Source organism: Cavia porcellus, unplaced genomic scaffold, assembly GCF_034190915.1.
Source record: "Cavia porcellus strain 051 isolate PalLab524CR breed Dunkin Hartley unplaced genomic scaffold, mCavPor4.1 scaffold_22, whole genome shotgun sequence".
Lineage (NCBI taxonomy): Eukaryota > Metazoa > Chordata > Mammalia > Rodentia > Caviidae > Cavia > Cavia porcellus.
Genome location: NW_026947505.1, coordinates 11,831,290 through 11,854,726, shown reverse-complemented (window position 1 = coordinate 11,854,726; position 23,437 = coordinate 11,831,290).

The window sequence follows — 23,437 nt, the reverse complement described above, 5'->3', positions numbered from 1 at the left end:
TTTTTACCTCTTATGCCACAGTTGCTGAAAACTCTTCTAGCTTACTAAATTATTTCATAAATAAGACAAGCTCAAGATTAGTAATTATATAATACCTGTCTGCATAATAGCAGTGAACACTTTTCTTCACAGACACCCACTTGGAGTTAGGTGGAAATATAATTATTGATACTCCCCCCGTGTTTTACTTAACAAGTTGTATAAACACATGTGATATGTGACACACACACATTTTGATTCCAACTGACTGTATGTGGCGGGCATTGGAGGCAGAAGAGGCCCTGCGATGCACCACCCCCCTGTCAGTGCAGCCCACACTAGAACACCGTGCAGCTGAACCATGAAAAATCCAACATAAAACCACATAATACTGTTAAAAATCGATGATCTTGGGGGCTTCATTGCTAGCTGGCCAGAGCTGCTTATGGCCTGTGGGCATTGAGTTGGCACAAAATCTGATCTGTGTCAGAAGTGGAATAAAAAAGATTGACTTCACTCATGGAAGCCCAGAAAGCCATCAGCAGACAGGCAGAGTGTCCTGCTGACCTCTTGCACATGCTATTTCTTAGTGAATGCTCGGACCTGCCTCCAGCAGGTCTCACTTTGACTGAAGCTCCACAGTGAGCATTAATTTCTCTAAATTTATTTCAACACTCTTAATTGATGCTAGGTTTGTAAGGCATGACAGAAATTGAACTGTGTCCAGTAGGAAATACTCTGGACACAGATAATGTTATAAACAGAGGAAATTATGAGTTTAACTGGATCCAAGAAATCTAGAATTTCTTCATTCAGAATGAAATTTTATATGTAAAAACAATGGACTCCGAACCTCTGCTCTTCCACAGAAATGGGCAAAGCTTATCAAAGGTAATTTAGCATTACAGTGGCTACAGTGCAAACATTAAGCCTATATGAAACTGTACTTGCAAAATGCAATAAAGGTAAAAAGACTTCCTATGTCTCAGGAACAATAGAATATATTTCTCATTGTCATGTAACATCCTGTCAAAGATTGAGTCAAAATATGGTATTTCTAAAATAGTCCTCACTAAAGGCAAATGAAAAGGTTAAGCAAACTGATTAGTAAGAATTTTTTTTACCAGCTGACAACTCCAAACGTGCCTTCTGTCCTTCCTACTGTGAGTCTACTAACCTTTTTGCTTAGTTGTCTATTCACCAAAAAGACAGAAAGGAAAACTATAAAGTGCCTTCAAAATTCTGATCTTCACACAAACCAGCTCTCTCCTTTAACTGCTCTTCATATCTTGGTCAAACAAGCATAGCCTAGCTTATAACTATAGTAGAGTATTTTTCTATCCCAAAAGAAATTTCCAGGAATTTGACAGTGAGTTTATTTAGTATTCTCATTAGCATTTATGATTCCGAGTCCTTGATATTTACTAGTTTGCTTGTATTTTATTGGGAACTGGTAAAGCCTATAAATGGACAGCCACATCCAAATGGGAAGATCAAATCAATCTTTTAATTATGGAACAATAAAAGGTCCTAAAATAGCAATCTCTTAAACTCCATCTCCATAGTATTGCCTTAAAGTAAACAAACATATAAATAAACAAATTTTTCTCACTCAGTCTTGCAAACAGAAAAGATGAACACATTTCTGATTACACAGCAATGCCAGAACCATTAACAGAAAATATTCTTATCTCTCCACACTGTGACCTGGCATATAAAATGCTTTGCCTGCCATGTTTGTTAATGGGCTCCACCCTGTACTGAGTAATCAAGTTAAAAAACACAAAGTGAAGAGCTCACCTATCTAGTTTACTGATTTTCCAAAAATTTTATTTTTAGCAAAATGAGTATATTAAATAGTTATTTTTAGAAATGTTTGTAAGAAAGAATAACATTTTTAAAAGAAATCTTCGTTTGTAACAGTGTCTCCCTCTGTGCACTGGAGAAAGAATGAGCAGGTCACTAAAAACTCTTACGAAAGAGACCCATATGCCAGTCAATGGGGAAATGAACAAGAAAATGTGGTATTTATACTTGGCCGTAAAGAAGGATAAACTTGAGGCATGTTTAGGTAAATGAATGTACCTTAACACCATAGTTTTAAGTGAAATAAATTAGAGATGCAAGTTTAAATATTACTGTTTCCCTTGTGTGAGAAACCCAATACATAAATACCAAACCCAACAAATAAATACCAAAATGAAAGATAGATTAACATCAAAGTAGAAAAATCTTTTTCAAATAGGAAGGGGAATAAGAGATGAGGGGAAGGGAAAGATGGGAACAGGAATTTAAAGAAAAAAGAAGGAAATGGAAACAGCCTTTGTATGTGGAGTAGGGAAGAAGGAGGGGAGGGAAGGAGGGCTAAAAAATTAAGCTGTGTTACGCACACGTCCAAATCCCTCATGATGAAAGTCTGCAAACACACACTAATAAAAAAAAAAAAAAGCTTTAAAGAAGAAAAGGTATTGGCTTAATTCTACATAATAAGCCTCATTTTTCTTTGCTTTAGTATCCTGTCCATTCCATTTTAACTCTAACCTACATTCTTCTTTGTTTCAGCAAATAGTGGTTTTTAAGCCCCAAAGCAAAGCATTGTAAATTTTCCACCTTATCTTACCAAACAGCCAATCCTTCTAGGATTCAAATTTAGAGAAACTGACTCATCATTGGGAAAAAGGAAGATTCAAAGTGGAAAAGGCCAAATGAAAAATTTTTAAAGTTATTTTTACAAATACTAATAAAACAATTTAGCCTTTTATGCTGATAATCTTATTTCATTATATAGAAATATAATCCTGAATCAAATATTCTTTAATTAGCTGTTGAACTTTGTGGTACTGTACCTGGAACATGACAGAAATCCTGAAATGAAATATATATGATCTCTCCATCAGTATGTATGTTTTTATACAATAATGCATATATATTATGCAGGTGTGGTATTTTTCTATCTCAAAATGGTACCAAAAATATTAATACATAAAAGATCTCTATTTAATTGACTTAAAGGAAAATAAAAGCTTGAAAAAGCACATATTTCTTAAATCCTGGAAAATATAGAAACTCTTTTCAACTTCATACCTGTATTAGCATTCCCATTAGTGGGACCAAATATCTCATAGCTGGAATTTAAAGGAGGAGACAATTATATGGCTTACAGTTTTATAGGTGTTAGGGCATGGTTGTTTCATTCAAAGACAGGATCATCATGGAGGAAGGACCTGGTGGAGGAAAACTACAGAAACCATGACAGCCAGGAAGCAAAGGAAGGGAACAGAGTCAGAAAGAAAGGATCCTGGGGCCAGATACAGACTTCAGGCCATAGCTCCATAACACATGTAGACTCATCCAGAAGTGTGATTCACTAATCTTGTAGGTTGATCCTAATCCAAGCTAGTTGACAAGTAAGATCAACCATTACATTCCAATACTTGTCAACTTGACACCCAAAGACATTTCTTAATCTTCAAATAAACACAAGTTTATATTTTACCTAATATATCACTATGCTGTGTTCAACTGAAAATGCACTAATGCTCTCCTAAGAGTATTAACAGTTCTGACATTGCTCAGAAGTTTAAATTCAAAGTCTTCTTTGAAATTACGGCAAACTTTTCACTGTAAATACTTGAAAATTTAAAAAGCAAGCTATGCAACCCCAACATACAATAGTACAAGTAAGCGTTCAAGGGAGGAGTAAGGGATTTTTAAAAAAAGGATCAAAGTAAGACTGAAACCCTGCATAACAAACAGTAAATCCTGCGCTCCTTTTCCAATATCCTGGGCACGTGATGGCAAGATGTAAATTCCAAGAGTCTTGGGCAGCCTTGCCTCTATGACCTTATTGTCTGCAGCCCACCTGGCCCATCTCTGGGGCTGCCTGCATTCACCTCCTGCGGTTTTCCCCAGCAAGTGGTTCATGTTCCTGAAGTTTCCAGCTTGCTGGGGTTTTCACTGCACTATTGGATACATTCTCCCAGCTTTCACTTCCCCTCCTCAGGTCAGATCACCTCTCATCCCACATTTCCCTTTGAAATCGGTGTGGACTACTCCAGGACTCCACACTCTTGCACTCTGCATGCCTGAAAAACTTGCCTCGCATGGATAACATTGAGGTCTGCTGCCAGTGTGAACAGTAGCCAGGCCTTCTTGTATCAAGGCTTCAGTCCACTCTGACAGACTATGTAGCAAAAAATCACAGTGATATGAATTCTGGGCACCAATTCCTTAGTCCAATTCCTTAGTCCTTCAGCAGGGTTTCTAGGGATTCTCTTCTCAAATGAATGATTTATACTTTTACACCCATGAGCCTGCCATGGGTTGGATTCTTGAGATGTCCTGAGGGAATCTTTCTTATTCCCAAAGTACTTGGTTCCTTTTTTTATAGCACTAATCTCTCTTTAGCAAGCACTTATGTTTGATGCCATCTTTATATGTGGTTGCTTTGAGGCCAAAATTTAAGATTTTCAAGTCTTTTTGCTCCCATTTCTTACTACACCTCTGACTAAAAGCAGCCAGAAATACTCATGGCACAGCCTGCATGTGGTTCTGCCTCCCAATTTCCTCTACCAAACCAGTTAATCTATAATCTTTAAACTTAGCCTTCTGCAAAGTCTCAGGACACTGGCAAAATGTAGACAAGTTCCTTGCCAGAATGTAACCTGCATGGCCTCGAAATCAATCCCCAACATACATTTGAAGCCCATGAGCCTGGCTTTCACTACATTCCTATCAGCATCTGCCTTTTCTGAACACTAACCTGAACCACCTGTTAAGCTTTGCTCTCAAAATTCTAAGGCTTCTCCAGCCCAGGTCTCAGATACAGCCCAGATACAGACTCCAGGCCATAGCTCCATAACGCATGTAGACTCATCCAGAAGTGTGATTCACTAATCTTGTAGATAGATCCTAATCCAAGCTAGTTGACAAGTAAGATCAACTAAAATCTTTCTAAAATTTTCCTGAAAACTAGTTTCAAAGGCTTTTGAAGCACATGATCGTACACAGTCACAGAACAACCCCCTTTTTTTTTGGCCACTAGTCATCTGTCCTCGCAGTGGGGCACAATACCTGGCACCTACCATTTAAAGGAGAAAAGGCTTAATTTGGCTTATGGTGTCAGACATTTAACCCATACTTGGCTGATATTTCAAAGGGCTTCACTATGATTACAAGGAGAAAAAAATGAGGTGAACAACAAAAGGAATGTTTCTTCCATGCTGAATACACAGACGAAGCAAAGATAAGCCATCCATGATGGGGATAAGGAATGAGTGACACTTGTGCTCAACTTTAAGTCCAGCTCTTTTAGATGAGAGGCTGAGCAAACAGGAGAAATTATTTTTATTTTATTTTACTGTGAGGCCATAAGATTAGAATGGCTCTCATTCTTAAATTCCTATATAGAAAAACCAAAGTCCAATATAAACAACAAATTAAACTTTCAAACTACCAGGTAGCTTCTATCTATGGTCTTTATACTCTAATCAAATATTTCCTTTGACATCACCCTATAGAATCTATGCTACAGAAAAAAGTGTTTGAAACTCTTCTGGCTTTAAGTGCTGCCCAATTCAAGAAGCATTCTTTTCTTAAGTAAATGCTGTCATTTATTGTCATTTTAAAGCCCTTTTTAATATTAGTTCAGAGTATTTCATACTAAAGCAACAGAAAAAGTTAATGTGCTTCAAAGAAGTAAAACCATGAATCTGGCCTCAAGACACATTGTCCAAAATTTTATTAAGTGAACAGAAGTTCTCCACTGTTTTCCTGTGACTTTTTTTTTAATGCTGACTCCCCTAGTAGCATCCCATGCTACCACAGTTCCAGATCACCTGCCTCCATGGGAGACAAGGCGTGGAAGAGAAGGATCTCATGTCCCCGCTTATGCCCCAGCCTTCACCTTAACAATCCAGAAAAGGCACCCGCTAAACTATCCTATAGTGAGTGCTTCCCTTAGAACATAACACCTGAGTGAACCAAATTAGGACCTACCCTAAGAGCTGGAATGGGAGTCACTGTCTCTCAAAGCATGTAAGGGCAAGAGATGTCCTCATAAATTCAGGTAGCATCATGAGAAAGAGCAGGCAGGGATGCTGGGCAGCAAGTAACATCTGTTTGAAAATCAGTGGCCTGGCTGCCCTCTATAGGACTAAGGTCGGTGATTATACTCCTCTACGTATAATGTTTCTAGAGGTGTAATTGGCTCATAATACAGACACATAAGTAATATTAAATCTCCTTGTTTACTATACTGTAATTGTTATAAAAATTATCTATTTTGAAAATTTGATCAATCCTAAGTGTCTGTCACTGTAATTCATGGGACCTTAAATGTTCCCTATCCTTTAAATGGTCTACCTGGAATATTAGTATATAAGCTCACTGTACTGAAGACAGCATGAGGCACAGCACATTGATTGCTTAGGATTTCCCATCAACTGGATTTCCTGGCGCTCTATGTCAGACATAAATATATTAAAATAGTCATTCTGGAGATGGCACTTAACCACTGGCTGCTCCTCTACATCAGGATTTTGCCCATTTTGCTTTTCTTAGTCACCTCAACAAGTCTTCGACCTCCATAAGTGATATTCAGCATTTGCTGCCTGACACGAATGTCATCTTTAGAAACCACTCCGAAGACTCGTGTGCACTGCAAGAATACTGAAAATAATGCAACTCATCACACACTTCGTGGTGCTTGCAGCATTATGAGAAACCAAATACTTGTATTTTTGGAATATGGGGGATATAATGGAGTACCTGGGGATAGGAGAATTATCTTATAAAATAGTAGAAGATAATAAGGATGTTGGCCAGTAGTTAGTTTTTAAATTTAGTTTATCATTTCATTGTAAATATCATGGTTGGAGGGTTACAGACTCTACAATAACTTACAAGAGTATTTTCATTCACTGTCATGCAGTTTCTTTCCAATATCTTTCAATCCTTTTTATTTTCATCAGTAAAGCATGATTAATAGATAATCTTTTTAAAATACTGAATCTTAAATAATGAAAACAAAGGTTGTTTACACTTTAATCAAATAATAATCTAATTGAAAAATCAGCTCATGACAGGACTCAGTAAGGATCTACTAACAGAATGAAGGAATGAGAAATTAATTTCCAAAAATTTCAAATTAAAAACCACAATCATCAATTGGCCATAAATAATAAAACTGAACACTTTTTTGGGGGGGGCAGGGATTGAACTCACAACCATGCACTTGCAAAGCAGGTACTTATGCTGCTGAGCTAACTCCCCAGCCCCTAATCTATGTTTTGACCTTTAATTTCTCTTTAATTTATTACCCATTGAAATAAAATCATGTTCTAATCCTTTATATTGTGAGACACAGCATATAGATAAGCATTTACAGAACCTCAATGCGTATTTTAAAAGTGTTAATCTAAAATAACAAAAGAGAGAGATGGGTTGTCCAAAGACTTCAAAAGTAGCAGCCAATCGCAGTCTGAAATATGAGGTAGTTACAGACTGCAGGTCTACTCGGGGCATTGGGCAGACAGGGAGCTTCTAAAGACAGAAAGAAGTCCATACAAGCTGTGTTGGAACAAAACTTTCAAACACAGGGATAGCTCATTGGTGGAGGCAGGTGTATTAGGTGAGTGTCTTTGTTCACGTGGCTTTCCTGGAACGTTAGCTCAGTAGCTCTGTGAGGTATTCATTCCTCCATGGCTCACATTGTAGGCTTGCATGGATTTCTTGTGATACTTCCCTTCACATGTTCACGAGCATTTCTTCTTCATGACTTCCTAGTTCTATTTTGTTAGGATTTGACATAAGTGACTGTATTCTGATATTGATAAATTCCACAAGGGAATAATAATCAAAAGCTATACATGCATCAAAATTAATCTCACATTGCCAATTATCTTTAAAGCCTCCTATGGCCTGCTCTAATGTAACGTTTCCCTTGGAGGATCACTGTCCCCAATTTGGTCATATTTCCAGAGATCTTCTTCACAGTTCTGCCATTTCCAAATAATATGTTGTTTTATTTTCTTTTTTATATTTGAACTCTCAATAAATGAAATCATCACATTGTATATTCTTCTTTGACCATTCTCATGACTCATTCTGCTTCTGAAATCATCCACAGCAATATGTATGGTTTTATTAACTGTATTGCAATGTAGTATTTTATTATTTAGGGGAGAGCCAAAGTATTTAACCATTTCTAGGAACAAAACATTTGAATTGTTTCTAGGTTTTTGCTATTACAGGTTTTGCTATTACAAGCTATGTTGCTGTGAAGACTTCATATTTCTTCAGGTCTTTGTATGCAGGAATTTTTCCAATGTCTAAGATATTGTGATACAATAAAAAATGGAAGTTAAAGCCATTGGTGTTTTCTGAATGACAAAATGCTGTGTTTTGTTATTGAAAATGTGCCCATTTTGATCAGACCTGACTTTATATTAACAAGATGACTTAGGTGAGGACCTCATGTTGCATTAGCAAGGGATGCTCAACAGAATGGCCAGTTGACTAGAGAGTCACATCAGTCCTACCTACTGACCACCAGAAAAGAACAGTGTCTTAGAGATTAAAATCTACAAAAATACTGAAAATTATGATAGCCACTGCTTTCATTAATACATCAAGAATGTTAGAAGAGAGAAGAAAATGGAAATTTCTTACTGTTCCAATAAGCACGCACACGCACACACACACACACACACACACACACACACACACCTTCCCCTGGTGACTCTTCTGTCTGACTCTTTCTCAGCTATAATTATGACAACAAAATGCTAATTAAAGCATTTCCTTGAATTATATGAGCTGCTCTAGCAAATTATCAAACCTGAAGACAGACTGGCAGGAACTTCTGATTCACAGACAGTCAGTGGTTAGTATGAGGCACAGCCCCGTGTTTGGCACCTGAAGCAGGGACAGTCTTCTAGGAGTGAGTTCCTTAACCCACAGAATTTGACGCACTAGGTACATAATGTCCTATTTGTATTAAACCCAGCTGGTATCTAATGAGTTGAACAACTGCTTGATGTAATGGGGAAAAGTACACATTTGCTATTAGAAGAGCACTGTGTGTCTCTTGGTGTTTTTTAATACGCATACATTTAGAAGTAAAATAATTACTTCACAGGATATATGTGTATTTACATTTACTGAATAATCCCTAAATATTTTCCTAAAATGCACATAACATAATCAACTCTTTCCTCCATCAATCTCCATGTCCAATCTTTCCTCTTAATTTCAAATTTTTAAGAGGTGGGTTTTGATTCATATGATGTATTTTGATCATGCCTAATATCCACCCTGATTTTAAATCTTCTGTGAACTCCTGATAGTTCCATTCTTGGGACCACAGTTTCAAGCACAAAAAAGGTCTCAATCACAATTAAATTGTAGCAAAATCCAATTTCTTAGATGTGCTGTGGGTGTTTGCTCAAGTAAGCTATTTTTTAAAAAATAAATTTTTAAATTTTTAGTAATTTTATGTTTGCAAAGAAGTTACTTGCAAACATAACACAGAAAGTCCCTTACCCAGTAGTTCATATTATCATTTTATACTATCACAGTAGTTTTATCAAAACTAAGGAACTGACATTGGTGTATCACAATTAAATAAACTCCGGTTTTAGATTTCATTAACTTCACTTTTGTTACTAAGTTCTAAGATCTGACGCCAGTTATCACATTGCATTTAGATCCTACCTCTCCCACACATTACTGAACAGTCTGAATTATCACTATCTCTGTCTTCCCCTAACAGCATCCAAACAATTTAAATATTTACTATCGACACTCTCATTTTCACTTATACATTAATGCCTTGCAGTATTTAGTTCTAGCCTTTTATATTAATGCTTTGCAGCTTTTTAGTTTAGCTTTACTATATCATTTTTAAACTTATCCACATATTTGACAGTATTTACCATTCATATCGAATACTGCACCTAGAATATTTTCATTTTACTTGAACTTATCTTTTGGAATTTCCTCTAAATGAGATCTTTTCATCAAAAGAATTGACCAGCTGTGTCATAGAGACTTGCCTTGTACCCAGAAAGACAATTTAAAAAACAAAAGGTATGTTTTGGCTCATGGATTCAGAGTGTTTAGTCCATAATCACCTGGCTCCATTCCTTTTAGGCCTGTGGCAAGATAGACACATCATGATGGAAGAAAGTTACTTACCTCATGGCAGTGAGAAAGCAGGAGGAGGTAAAGGAAGGGGATGGGGGCAAGATACAATCTTCAAAGGCACAACCGCAGTGACCGACCTCCTCCAGCTGGGAACCACATCCACGTGACATTAACAGCCTCATGATCGAGTCATCTCTCTTGGTCCCCCACCTGTGAACATTGCTGCACTGACAATCCAGCTTATAGTGCATGAGTGCTTGGGGGACACCACGGTTACACCAAAGCTCCAGCTTCTCTTCAGCTTTGAAATGTCTTTGTTTTACCCTCATCAGTGAAAGATAGGTTTCCAGAAAACAACTTAACTGGCAATGATCTTCATCTGTTGCAAATATGATTCCTGTTCTGGCTTCTATTGTTGTATCAAGGAAGTCTGAAATTAGCATAATTTCTGTTCCTCGGTAAGTAGTGTATTGTTTTTCTTTTTTGCTTGCTTTTACACTATTCTTTTGCTTAATATATAGCTGTTCAGGAATTTCCTGATGATGTATTTATGTGTAAATTTTTTCATGCTTCTAATTCACAAGCTTCCCTGTATCTGAGGATTTGTGTCTTTCAACAATTTTAATAAGTTCTTGTCTACTATTTTTTAGATATTTCCTCTTTCATTTGTTAATTAGTCCTGCAATATTTTACACATTTATAAAACAATAAATATATTTAGGTATTATCACTCTAATCTCCCATAAGCATGGGACTTAATATGCCTTTCATAATATCTTTCATCTTGTCTCTTGTCATCTGGATCCAGAAACATACAGATTGGGTGTTTTTCACATCTGTCTTTGAGTTTCTTGAGTTTCTCTGCAGCTGTGTCTTATGTACTGCCAAACCTATTCATAGAATCACACACTTTATGTTGTATAGCTTTAATTTTTAGAAGTTACATTCTTTTTACAATGCATTACTTTGTTTTTAATATACCTTGTTTCCTGAAATTCTCTAGCTTATTTTGAATTTATTTAGACATATTCTACAATTTCACAGTACAAATGTTATTTGAATTCAGCTTCTGAGGTCTTTGTGTATTCAGTTTAGTCTCTAGTCTCACCTATTCTCACAAACCTGTGTCCTTTGTGACATTTTTATTTTGAGCTGCTTACTTCCCTTAGAATTCTGTCTGAGCACCTACTTTGAGAGCTGAGCTAACTGTAAGCCCCTCCAGAGGTGATTTGTATTTGTTTGTGTCACTATCCTGGAGTTACTGCCAAAGAGACTAATTTAAATTTACTGCTGAAGTTTTTGCAGAACATGTAGATAGAATGCATAAAGATGAAATATCTTCATGAAGGCTGAATTTACTACCAAATTCTCAATTGAATTATTTCCTCCACTCCACACATAGGTAGCGGTAGTTACATTTTTTTGCTTTCCTTGACTGCAGATGTAAAAAAAAATATGAATATGTCATTGTCTAGGGTGATGGCTTTATCTGTGAGTCTTCTATTTAGTTCTTTATTTTCTGTAGCTCCATTACAATTGCTTGGAGGTGTGATGGTTAACTGAGGTAGCTGACTTGATTAGGGTCAGAGTGCCCAATACAGTGGTAAAACACACTTTAAATTGGACTGGGGATACAAGTGTGTGGTCTTAGGGAGTCTGTCTGGTCGTTGGCCCTTTCCTCTCAGGCTCTTCCTTGTGTTCTGCTTTGTAACTGACTTGGGTTAGCAGTTTTCCTTTACTATGCCTTTCTGCCATGATATTTCTGTGTGGGAAGCCACCATGGACTAGAACTTGTGAAACCGTAATGCCAAACAAACTCTCCCTCCTTTAAATTGTATGAGTTAGGCTTTTCTCCCAGAATGAAAAAGTTATTGCAGAAGGAAAACTCAGCATTTCAACTGAGGTAACACTGGAGTAAATACTAGCAACAATAATTATTCGGGGCACAGCATTCCACTTAATGTGGTTTTGCCTCAACATATTCTTTTCTTTATATCAATGTGTTTAAAAAGCTTTTCAAAATGTATTTTACCCAGAATTTTATTTGTTATAATCATGAAAGTCATCAAGGTATTTAACTTCTGTGTTGATGAAAACTGAAATTTCTGAGAGATCAAATCTTTAGATTTATTTTTAGAATCCAGTTTTGCTGTATAGGAAAGTTCTACAGCTTGATTATGCAATTTCAAATAATAGAATTCATGACTCCCCTACTCTGCTTTCTATTTGCATTGTATAATGTGCATAAATTGATGTCTTCTATACAATAACACACAGAAAAAAGAGCCAAGTGAAAAACTAAAAACTAGAAAAATGAGAGAACAGTATCATTGGTACTTCATTAATCATAGTACAAGACCGAACTAAAATTAATTCTATGCACATCACCTGTCAGTCAAAAGCTGTATGCAAATTGCTACAGAACTGATTGGCGTGAAATGACTCGGAGGAGTGTAATAGACACAAATAGGCAAATTTGAGCAGATGCTATTGATAGTAAATCTATTTAATTTGGTTTACATTATGTCTTTGTACCCTTGGGGATTTGTGAGGTCACACAGATAAAAAGTCTTTTAGTGTCATATATTTTATGAATCAATGACCAGCTTCAATTATAAATTTTAATTCTAAAAATTTCTATTTTTAAAAATATCATTTGTTAAGAATTTTATTAGTAATACTGTTCATTTTTCATTTGATTAAAATTATTCTCACTAAAAGCTTTTTTTTAATTGTAAGATTCTTTAGCTAAAATCAAGGATTTGGTTTCAGTGCTATCTTGACATAAAAGAAAATTAATACTCTCTTGATGGCTTTTTTATTAGTGTGTTAACAATTTTTGAGCATATCAGTAACACTACACCAATGAGAACTATCTAGAATACTCATAAAAGTGAAAGTTTGAATCACTTGGCAACAAGTTTTTATCATCTATACAAACCATTAATATTTCATAATCTGCTCTTTTTTTTTTTTTGTCTTTTTCTTTTTTATCGGTACCAGGGATTGAACTCATGACTGCCTGCTTGCAAGGCAGGCGCTTACGCCGCTGAGCTAAATCTCCAGCCCCCGTGATCTGCTCTCTTCAAGATTTATTTTTACTTGAAAAAAGTCAGTGTTACTATATACCATTACACATATGAATTTCTTCTAGAAATTAAGAAATGGCCTGTGTGAGTTGATCACAGGCCTTCTATATGGAAATGCAAAATCACAAAGAAAGAAGTAAGCCTACTTATGGGAAAAAATGAAAAAAAAGATTGAAGTAGTACCTACTCAAAAAACTCTACTTATTTTTGAGTCAAGAGATTTGCTCTTCTGCTGTGCTATAAGATGCCATAACATAAATGGATTGATGTCCATGACTCCTCCTACACTGTGATCTGGTAACTACTGGATCATTTTTATGAGGAATTTTGGACTTAGAACAAACAAGACATGTTACTCATTTGGTCCCTCTTTAGTTAACCAACAGTCAGAGGAATTTTCTGTCTTACATAAAGCTGTTTTTAAGGAGAGTTAGTTGAGTTCCAGCATACCTGCTCAGCCCAGGAGAGTTTAAGATCATTGCTCCAAGTGGTCAAGGACCTGCCCAGCTTCCAGTCACAACAGACTGAGCTCTGCAGGTTTCTCAGCCTGGCTGGGCCATGCCCAGTGACTTTCTTTCAATCCGGGGACCTGTACTGCGGGAGATGAGCACCAGCCCACCAGTGCCAACCTAGGGAGAGTTTTAGATCATCACTCTCAGTAGTTAAGTGCCCACACACCTTCCATCCACAATAGACTAAGCTTGGAAGGTTTGTAGCCCAATTAGGCCACGATGAGCGACCTTCTTCAATCAGGGGAGTTGAGGGCACGTGAAGTGAGATCCAGTGCATTAGTGATTGCTTGGGGAGAGGTATGGACCCATCACTCATAGTGGTTAGGAGCCTGCCCAGCTTTCTGGAACACTGAAGGTGGCACAGGAGGTCCTGTGGGCCTGATTGAACCATGCTCAGCAACATCCATTGACTCCCAGGAGCTGAGTGCATAGGAGAGGATTTTCAACATGCCAAGGGGAAGCTTTGGAATATCACTTGAAACAGGGAAATATAGGACAATGACAAAACAAAAGACCAAAATGCAATCTGAAGCCTCCAGCCCATCCCAAGAAAGCTTAGGAGCCATATACATAGAAGAAAATATATGCCATACACCTGAAATACCTGAAATAATAGCAACTGAAATAACGAAGCGACTCCAGGAAGCTTTAAAGGAATTCAAACTAGAAATAATCTCCCAGGTAAAAGAAGAAATGATAAAAGCAATGAAAGAGATGCTGAATACATATAAGAAGACACAGTATAAAAATTAGAGGAACAAAACAAAAAGATAGAATCCCTGGATGAACAATATAAGAAACAAACAGAATACATGAAGCAGATTCAAAGAAATATACAGGAAATCAAAACTTCCATTGAAAGTTATCAAAACCACCTCAACAAAAGTAAAAACAGAATTTCAGACCTCAAAGACAAGATTGCAGCTAGTGAACAGGAAAGGAAAGATCTTCTAAAAATAACAAGAAATCAGGAAATAACAACTCAACAGCTGCAAGACAATGCAAAGTAAAACAACTTAAGATTAATAGAGATAAATGAAAAAGAAAGGAACAGCATAAATGATATCAAGAGACTATTTATAGAACTAATAACTGAAAATTTCCCAACATGAGAATGGAAACTGACATTTGGATTAGAGAAGCATACAGGACTCCAAATAGTCATAACCAAAATAAAAGTACACACAGACATATAATAATCACCATCACCATCCCAGAAATCCAACATAAGAATAGAATATTAAAAGTTGTTAGAGACAAAAGACAGATCACCTATAAAGGAAAACATGTCAAAAATCACAGCAGACTTCTCAGCACAAACAATGAAGTCAAGAAGAACATGGAGTAAAGTATTTCGGACCCTAAAGGAAAATGATTTCCAACCTAGACTGCTGTACCCTGAAAAACTGTCCTTCAAAATGGATGGAGAAGTAAGATACTTCCATGACAAAGAACAGCTGAAAAACTTAATGATCACCAAACCAACACTACAAAGAATACTGAAAGACACCCTAGATACACATTAGAAAAAACCACTAAGCAAGGCAGACAATTAAACAGAAGGGAAAGATAAAGATGCAACAGCAGAAAAATAACATGTCAACAATAAACCAATACATAATATTTATAACCATTAATGTAAATGGTCTCAATTCACCAATTAAAAGAAACAGACTGGCAGAATGGATCAAGAAACAACATCCAACCATAACTTGTCTACAAGAAATCCATCTAACCCACAAGGAAACTCACAGACTGAAAATCAAAGGATGGAAAACAATCCTTCATGCAACAGGAACCAAAAAAAAAAGTGGGGTAGCTATTCTGTTTGCAGACAATGTGAACTTCAAACAAAGAATTAGATTCTAAGAGATAAAGAAGTCACTACATAGTAGTTAGGGGCAAATTTCAAGAGGAAGAGATAATAATCTTAAATATATATGCACCACATTCCAGAACACCCATCTATACAAAGCAAGTGTTAATAGAAATGAAAATTAAATAAGCAATGACAAAACCAAATTAGCAGTAATACAATTCTAACAGGAGACCTTAACACAGCATTGACACCAAGGAACAGATCAATGACAGAAAATCAGCAAAGAAAAAACAGAACTGAATCACACCTGAACAAATGGACTTGATAGACATATACAGAGTGTTCCATACAATAACATCAGAATATACCTTCGTCTCAGAAGTACATGGGAAATTCTCTAATATAAGCTGCATACTAGCCCACAGAACATTTTTAAGTAAATGCAAGACAGTTGAAATTATCCCAAGCATGTTATCAGATCATAGCACCATGAAACTAGAAATTAATGATAAAAGAAGCTGCAAAAGCCCCACAAACACATGGAAACTGAATAATACACTCTTGAGCAATCAGTGGGCCACAGGAGAAATTAAAGAAGAAATTAAGCAATACCTACAAGCAAATGAAAATATAAATACAACTTATCGGAATCTGTGGGATGCAATGAAAGCAGTCCTCAGAGGAAAAATTAATGCACTGAGTTCCCACATCAGGAAAACAGAACAAATACAAATAAACAACCTCAGACATTTAGAAAAAGAAGAACAAGTCAATCCCAAAGCCAAAAGAAAGGAGGAAACTATAAAAATCAGAGCAGAAATTAATGCAATAGAGACTAAGAAAACAATCCAAAGAATCAATGAATCAAAGAGTTGATTCTTTGAAAGAATAAATAAAATTGATAAGCCCCTAGCCAACCTTATGTAAAAAAGGGAAGAAAAAGCTCAAATTCATGCAATAAGAAATGAAAAGGGTGAAATCACTACAGACTCTACAGATATACAGAAGATCATCAACACCTATTTCAAAAACCTCTACTCTCAAAGGTTTGATAACACAGAAGAAATAGACAGATTCTTAGAAACATATGAAGTACCAAAGCTAGATCAAGAGAATGTAAAACTGCTGAATAACCCAATCTCTGTTCATGAAATTGAAAATGTAATTAAGTCCTTACTTACAAAGAAGAGCCCAGGCCCAGATGGATTCATTGCAGAATTCTACAAGAAATGCAAAGAAGACCTAATGCCAACACTCCTCAAACTCTTCAATGAAATTGAAAGGGAAGCAATCCTTCCTAAATTGTTCCTAGAAGCAAATATTGACTCTAGTACCAAGACCAGAGAAGGACCCAACTGAAAAAGAGAACTACAGACCAATCTCCCTAATGAACACAGACGCAAAAATCCTCAATAAAATACTGGCAAATAGGATGCAGCAAATCATCAAAAAGATTATACACCCCAACCAAGTGGGATTCATCCCAGGCATGCAGGGATGGTTCATCATATGTAAATCAATAATGTAGTCCACCATATCAATAAAGCCAAAAGAAAGAATCATATGATCATATCTTTAGATGCAGAAAATGCTTTTGATAAGGTCTAACACTCATTCATGATAAGAACCTTACAGAAAATTGGAATAGATGGTATGATAAAAGCCTCAGTATGATAAAGGCCCATCTATGACAAACCAACATCATAGTAAATGGCAAAAAAATAAAGGCCTTTTCCTTAAAATCAGGCACAAGACAAGGATATGCCTTATCACTGCTCCTATTCCACATAGTACTAAAAATACTAGGCAGGGAAATTAGACAAGAGAGAGAAATAAAAGAGGTAAAGATAGGAAAAGAGGAAGTTAAATTATCATTATTTCCAGATGACATGATAATCTACATAGAAGACCCCCAAAACTCCATTTAAAAACTCCTAGATATAATAAATAAATTCAGTAATGTAGCTGGATACAAAATCAATATTCAAAAAACAATAGCATTCCAATACACTAACAACAAAATCACAGAAAGAAAGAAGAGAAGCCACACCCTCCATAGTAGCATCCAAAACCATGAAATACTTAGGAATTAATCTCATGAATGAAGTAAAAGATATATACAGGGAAAATGATAATACCCTGAAAAAGAAATCAAGGAGAATCTCAGAAAATGGAAAGACATCTCTTGTTCATGGATAAGAAGAATAAGTATTGTGAAAATGGCCATTCGCTCAAAACTGTTATACAGATTCAATGAAATCCCAATGAAAATACCAACAATATGTCTCATAGATCTAGAGAATCACTCCTAAAATTCATCTGGAACCAGAAGAGACCTAGAACAGCAAAGTCAATTCTAAGCAGCAAAGGCAAGGCAGGAGGCATCACAATCCCTGAATTGAATTTATAGTACAAAGCTACTGTAATAAAATCAACACGGTACTGAAATAAAAACAGATCTGAAGATCAATGGAGTAGATTATAAGATACAACCACAACTACAAACATACTCAACCATGTTATCTTTGATAAAGGGGCCAAACATGTTCACTGGAAAAACAATAGTCTCTTTAATAAATGGTGCTGGAAAAACTGGCTCTCCATATGCCGAAAATTAAAACTAGATCCAGGCCTATCACCATGCATTAAATTAAAATCTAAATGTATCAAAGATCTGAATATTAAAATAGAACCACTAAATCTGATGAAAGACAAATTAGGTAAAAATCTTGAAGATATAGGGGTATGTAGAAAATTCATGAACAGGAATCAAACCCATGGGAAATACTTCCCAGAATCAATAACTGGGATCATGTCTTATTAAAAAGTTTCTGCATGTCAAAAGAAATATCCAGCATAGTGAAAAGAAAACCCAGAAACTGAGAAAAAAATCTTAATGAACTGTCCCTCAGACAAAAGTCTTCTGTCTAAAACATATGAGGAATTTAAGGCCCCCAAAATTCAATGACCCACTCTAAAAATGGGAATCTGAAATGAATACAGTTCTCAGATGAAGAAATACAAATGGCAAATAAATACATGAAAAAATGTTCATCATAATTACTCATTAGAGAAATGCAAATTAAAACCACATTGAGATTTCATCTCAATCCAGAAAGAATGGCCAGGATCAAGAAAACTACCAACAACATACACTGGAGAGACTGTGGGGAAAAAGGAACTGTCCTGCACTGTTGGTGGGAGTGTAGACCGATGCAACCAGTGTGGAGGTCAGTCTGGAGATTCCTCAAAAAGCTGAGATTGAAAGTCCCATTTGTTCCAGCTATTCCACTTCTAGGCATATTCCCAGAACTGAAAACATCATACCACAGTGATATATGTACCCATGTTTATAGCAGCACAATTTATAATAGCCAGATCTTGGAAACAACCTAGGTGTCCATCAACTGAGTAATGGATTTTAAAAGCTGTGATATTTTTATACAATGGAGTACTACTCAGCTATAAAGAATGATCACATTGAGATATTTATAAATAGATGGATGCAACTTGAGACCATACTCATAAGCGAAATAAATCAAACTCACATGTATAAATACCATATAGTCTCCCTACTGTAAGAAATCTTATGTACTCTTTACTTAAGATTACCATAAAATCTTAAGATTTTATGGTAATCGTGATTCTCCATTACACTGCTTTGAAGACTTACAATTTTTTTCATTCATTAGTCGGAATGGTTTTGTCCCGGTTTGTTTGATTTTATATCTGTGATGGTATGAACAGCTATTTTGAAGAAAACAAGACATTATAATAGCCAGTGCAGATTTAAGATCATCTTGCTTTGAACTCCTGTCATGCTTTTGTTCTTCTGTTTCCATTGGTTCTTTCATGTTGTATCTTACTGAATTTTATTATGTGTGATAGTATAAACAAATTTTCTATTGAAATTGAGATAATATAGTAGCCATTGTTCATTTTCTGTGATTTGGTTCTGAATGCCCTGTAATACTTTCATTCTCCTGAATGGTTTTATACTAGTTTGTTTTGCTTTATACTATTGTATATGAAGTTATGCTCAACTATATCAAAGAAAGAGACATTATGGTAGCTACTGTTAATTACGAGTTTTCTTGTGATGAAATACTGTGTTGCTTACATTGTTCTGTTCTGATCTGTTTTGTTATGTCTTCTGTTGTCTTAATCTCTTTAAAATAAAAAAAGTTAAAAAATAGTTGCCTTTGCCCCATCCCATACGCATTTAGAGAATTTGAGGTGTATTACTTCTTAGCCCACCTGTCATAGTTTTAAAAATCAACATATTATAGTTAATATTACGAGTTAACTAATGGCTGAGTGAATACAACACTTGATTTACATTTTAAGCCAAGAGTCCACATCTAATGGTAGTTATGTCTGTGTTTCATAACATTTTTCTGTACTCTTAACAATGTTTTGCAGATTCTCCTTTACTAGGAGATCACAAACAGAAATTTTATAAATCTATTTGTGACTGAGAATGAGAGACAAAAAGATCAACTAAGACTTGGAGATTTTGGTCCATGTAACAAGGGGATCGGAGGGAACTAATAACAGAAGTAAGGAAGTCAAAATAAAGTGATTCTTAAGAGGAGAAAATGATTTTGTTAGTATGCTGATTTTGAATTAGAAACATAGAAGTGAAAGAAATTAGAGATCTAAATGTAAAAAATGAAGACAAATAATGATAAATAACAAAGTTAATTCAAATGCAGAGCCAATTTTTTTTTTTTTTTTTTTTTTTGTCTTTTTTTGAGACAGGGTCTCGCTATGCAGTTCAGGCTGGCCTTGAGCTCACTTTATAGCCCAGGCTGGTCTTGAACTCTCAACGATCCTCCCACCTCAGCCTCCCAAGTGCTGGGATTACAGGAGTGAGCCACCACACCTGGCCCTCTGTGGTACTGGGGATTGAACTCACAACCTCGCGCTTGCCAGGCAGGCGCTTAGGCCTGCTGAGCTAAATCCCCGGCCCAATGCAGAGCCAATTTAAAATATTAATATCTCAGAGAATGTGGCTATAAAAATTTTTGAATGGCAAAGGCATAGCATAGAAAGATACCGATTTAGCATAACACTGTGGCAACTCATAGATAAAAGACCATTATGCTTAATAAAAGAAGAACTTCTAAATTTTGAAGGATTTATTGTTTTTAAATAGCACAACAATTTAAAGTACACCAATCAACAGTTTATAGATAAATAAATTCAGACTGGCCAGGAACTTGAAAAAAATTTACACAATGTTGTATTTAAATTGAAAGCATTAGTGTGATGAAATACTTTGCTCTCTTCCAGGAATGGCAAGGAAGGGAGGGTTTCCTAGCTCTTTCCATTGAAAATTGAGGCACAAAAGAGTATTCCTAGAGCTGCATTATAGCCTCAGTACACCACTTCTCTCTCAAAGAAAGCAGGCCTCCTTAGTAAAATACTACTCTAGGTTTGAAATAAGAAATATCTGGCATATTCTATCACTCTAGAAAGCAAGAAAGTTAACAAATATACATGAGCTCACTGTGATAGGACACGTAAGCCCACTAAAGTGTCTCTCTCTGCCTAATATGTGGAAGTATGAGCAACAAAAGGAATAGTGACTGAAAAAAAATGAATGTATCAGAATTTGAAAAATGTGAGATTATAACCACATTGACACTTTAAAAAACCAAAATAAAATAAAAGATCTCATTTGTCAACATTGAAGATTACTAAGGCATCGATTAATTACTCAAAAAATCATAAAGGAAGCAAATCAAATATGCTTGCTCCCTTTTGTGAATTATATTTCAGGGTACCTAAATAGTTGGACAAAGAAAGTTCTTCAGAACAATCCAATTAAACAAAAAAAAAATGATACAAGTAGAATTTTCCAACTCCAAATGACATAGTGTACCTAAAAATGATTATTAACAGATGTCAAAATCTGTTGATGGGAACTTTACAATGAATAGGTCAAATTTACGTCATCAGAACTCAGTGATCAATATCAATAATAACATTAGGCAATATGTTATGTGCCTAAGTGATTAATTAGGAAATATACACTATTACTCATGTATGACAAACTCTTTCCTTAAAACTTAAACCTAAATCTGGTATATATGAATGAGGTTGCTTAAATACTGAAATGGAATTGTGATGTGGAAATGTGATGTGGACGTAGCTATCCATTGCTTTTATTCTCTTTTGTGTGTGTGCCTTAGTTCCTCACTGCTGGGACAAAATACTTACCATCCATAAGTTGGAGGAGGAAAGGTTCATTTCCTCACATTTTGCAGAGGTTTCAGTCCATAATGTGCTGGGTTCAAGACAAGATAATGTAGCAGAGAAACATCACAGAGGAGAAACAGTCCATAGCAGGGCAGGCAGTAAGCAGTCTTCCTTCTGTCTTCCCTTTTATTCCATACAGGCTGCAAGCCAATAAATTAGTTCTATCCACACATAGGGTGGAGCATCCCATTATCCCCACCCAAAGCTATGCTAAGCCAATCAAGGACCAATCCATTTTTCACCTCCTCTAAAAAGCCCCACCTATGAAAGCATGAGACTTTGGGAAGATGTCTAGATATAAGCCACACTAGTGCACATACAATATTTTTCATTAAAATATTTTTTAAGAAAGCAAATGTAGAGAGGTAAACTAAATGAATGCTTGAAGTTGGGAATAAATATGGAAACTATCTCACAGGTGTGAAGAAATAAATCAGTAGATAAGAGATACTTTAAAGAGGATAAGACAACACAGAGAAAAGCTAAAAAAAAAGGCCACCGGGAGACCCCACATTAATAAGTCTTAAGAGAAAAGGAACCAATGACAGGAGCCCAGAAATATTTGAAGGAGAGCTGCAGTAAGGAGTATACCATAGGGCTTTGCAGGAAAGGAAACAAGTCTAACTTGAGAGAGAAGAAAACATAAAATGGTTATAAATATTAACTAGGCATCTTCTGATGAATATGCTAGGAAAAGAAGATGCTCAAATTACAGGAACTCAAACTGGTCAGTCAGTAAGAATCAAGAACATTGTCAGAGACTGGTAGTCTCGGGGAAGAATTGCTCAGGCTCGTAAAAACATTCGCTTCACCTATGTCTAAAACCAAGAAGTGGACAGCTTCAGAGATTCTGATGTGTGGGTATAAACATGCAGAAGATGAAGTTAGTTCCATTTGACATGACAAGGAAGGCAATATCATTAGCACAGAAAACTGCTTAATTAAGCTTTTATCTCTGGTTAGCAGATTCAGAATCCACAAAATCTGCCAGAAAAGAAAAGGTTGATGATTTATATTTATCTTAATGAGAATGTAATAATCCTGCACTGAGAAAACATCATTTACATTATTCTGTATTATGAGATTTCCAATTAATACCTATTCTGCCTCCTAGTTCTGAGTTTTACTATCTAACTTTTTTTTCCTTTCAATTTTTAGAGTATTTCAACTTTGTGTAACTCCTGGGTATAGTACTGTAGAAATGGGATGTAGGCAAGCATTCTAAAACCTATTTCTGGGTTGAGGAAGTAGCTCAAAGATAGAGCACTGGTCTAGAATGTGTGAGGTCCTGGCACTGCCAAAGGAAAAAACAACACGTTTCTTCTCCTTACCTCATTCAGTTTCTCCTAAAGCCAAGGGCTGTTTGCTCAGCAGTTTCATTCTGCACAGCGTCCTTTACCCAAACTCTAAGGAATAAAATACGAGTTTCATGCTGCCAAAGCCAATAAGAAAAATTAATTCCTAACACATTTGCACATACACTACACATGGGAAATTTTGGCAGGATTTTTACCACCATATCTTTAGTGCCTTTAAATGAGGAGAACATATGTATTAACAATTAGGGAAATCTCAGATGGGATGACATCATCTACTACGAGCTGAGGTGTGCATTCCTAGAAAATGAG